Here is a 2542-nt window from a genome sequence, read left to right on the forward strand (position 1 = left end):
GATTTTTTTTTTTTACAAAATTGAAACTTATGGGTCAAGTTTTACATTTAAAAATTTTGAAATCATGAATCGAAATCCCAAATCATGCTTTTTTGGATGATTTGGGATTTCATCTCATGAAATAAAATCACATGTCCAAATGCCTACTTAATATATATGAATTATAGTGCAATTTTTCCTTAACTAAGTCAAAGAGCGAATTCGTACTATCCTGTTAAACAATCGAGTTGCCGACCAGATAAACTAAGTTCGGGTTGGGAAAAGGGCTATTTACCCCATCAATATAGAAAAATTAGAATCATAACTCAAGGGTTATAACGTAAAAATAATAATGCAAGGATAGTAATATACTCATAGAGAATGCAAGCTTCAAATTTTTTGGTTTTGACTTTTGAATGTTGCAACAATGATTTCAAATGTCAATATGTGCGTTTTAAATTTAGAATTTATTCGTATTTAGTGAATTTCACTATATAAATATAGGTCTGCGACGGTTACCTACCGTATTTGGTCAAATCAGAAAATTGCCTTCTAACTCCGCATTTATGTAAATTTAGTAGGGCAGAAATTATTTGTTATTGGGTATTCGTTATATCAAAATTATTAAACAACTGGGTACTCGTTATATCAAAATTATTAAAAAATTTATATTTTTCAAATAAATATTTTATATCTTAAGTACAAAATAAATTATAGATAAACTCTTATTCTATATTCCATTTCCCATAAAATAATACTTAAATTCTCACATAACTTATGTGAGTATCACATACACTGATTTTTTTAAATAAAAAAAATAAAAAACAAAACATTTACGAATATCCTAGTATGGTGTAAAGAAAATCAAAATATTATTTAGAAAAATTTGAATTTTATGTGGAGTTTATTTTTTGGTTAAACGTCGTCGTACTATCTTGTCAAAAGATGTCTCCAAAATCGTACCAAACCTCGCAATATGGGCGGTTGCCCGCTCAGCTATGCTGAATAGACCAATTATCGCAACCAAATTCATTATCTAACTAGTAAATATATCGGCGCTTCGCGCGGTCATGAATAATCTTATTGAACTTACGAAATTCCTTCTCCAATATTTGAATATTAAAAATAACAAATTACATTTTGTTGTAAAAAGTAGAAATGTTTAGATATTTCAACTTAAAGTTACTACTTTAAAAGTAACAAAATGCAGATTCTCGTAAAAATTATAAATGTTGGGATATTCCAAATTAAATTGAAAGATAATGAATGATATAAAAATATTACTCTTTAATCATTTTTTTTATCTTCTATATATTCTCTTATTGTAGAACTTGTCCTAGATATATGTTTATTTTATATTATACATAAAAAGAATGAATTCTTCAACTTTGCAGCGTACAACTATACACAAATTTATAAAATGGTCTTTTGTAAATTTAGTAGAAAGATTAGAGATTTAATTATCATAAATACCAAACACAAAACAAAAAATAAAAATATACAAGTAAGTCATATATATAAAAAAAATCTTAAAATAAATTATATGGAAAAAATGATTAAGACATAAAACCAAATATGGATTGATGCGTTAGTTTTGGAGTAACTCAGTGGAGGCGTTGTTATACCCTATTTTAACAGGAGTCAAAATAGCTTACAACATCCCGGTAATTCCGGGGTTAATTAAAGTTGGGAGTAGCAACCTAATTATTTATGGTGAATTAGGTCACCTAAGGTTATTTAAAGTATTTATCTAAAGTTGATTTTATTTTAAAGTCTACAAAACCAAATGATTCTAGGTACGGGTTCAACTAATCTAGAGGGAAGGTATTAGGCATCCTCTAAATTCCATTAATAATGGTTAACCGACCGGACTCAAATTTAATTGGGCTAAGAATGTAGATGTAATATTTTATAATATTTAAGAAAATATCTTTATAAATATCGCTAAAGCTATGGATAGATGTATAAGAACGCTATTTAAAGTAAGACTGGTAGAAAATAATGATTTGCATAAAAAGGGCCTAGTTGTGGATAAACTGAGAAAGCGCGGGATCGTGTAACGTTTTAAAAATATTGGAGAAAAAAAAGTTATGTTGACTAACAAATTTAAATAGTTGTTTATAAAATTAATATCCGTAAAGTTTAAAGGTTTTATACGGAGACTATTAGTTCAATATAGATTGTGTAAAGATTGTTTTAATAAATACATGTTTCAAGTGTTGAAAAAAAAGAGCTGAAGTGAAGAAGTTGTCCACAGAACTAGTTTGCCTTTTATTTCTCAAAATAAACTAACGTCAGTGTAAAATTTATGAAGTTTCAAATTTCTAAGATAGTAAGAGTGAATCTTGATTCTTTTAACTCAAAATATGTAATCATACTATTTGAAAAATCAATTATTCTAAATATTGTAAATACTATAAATAGTTTAAACATAAATAGAAGAGAATGAAACTTGTGGCATTAATTATTAGTTTCTCTTTAAATTAACTACCCATTATTTCTAACACTACCTATGCTAATTCTCTTTTAATTCGTCCAAGCTAAGTGGAAACAAGAGTAAGAT

This window comes from Lycium ferocissimum, chromosome 7 (genome assembly GCF_029784015.1).
Source record: "Lycium ferocissimum isolate CSIRO_LF1 chromosome 7, AGI_CSIRO_Lferr_CH_V1, whole genome shotgun sequence".
NCBI classification, from domain to species: domain Eukaryota; kingdom Viridiplantae; phylum Streptophyta; class Magnoliopsida; order Solanales; family Solanaceae; genus Lycium; species Lycium ferocissimum.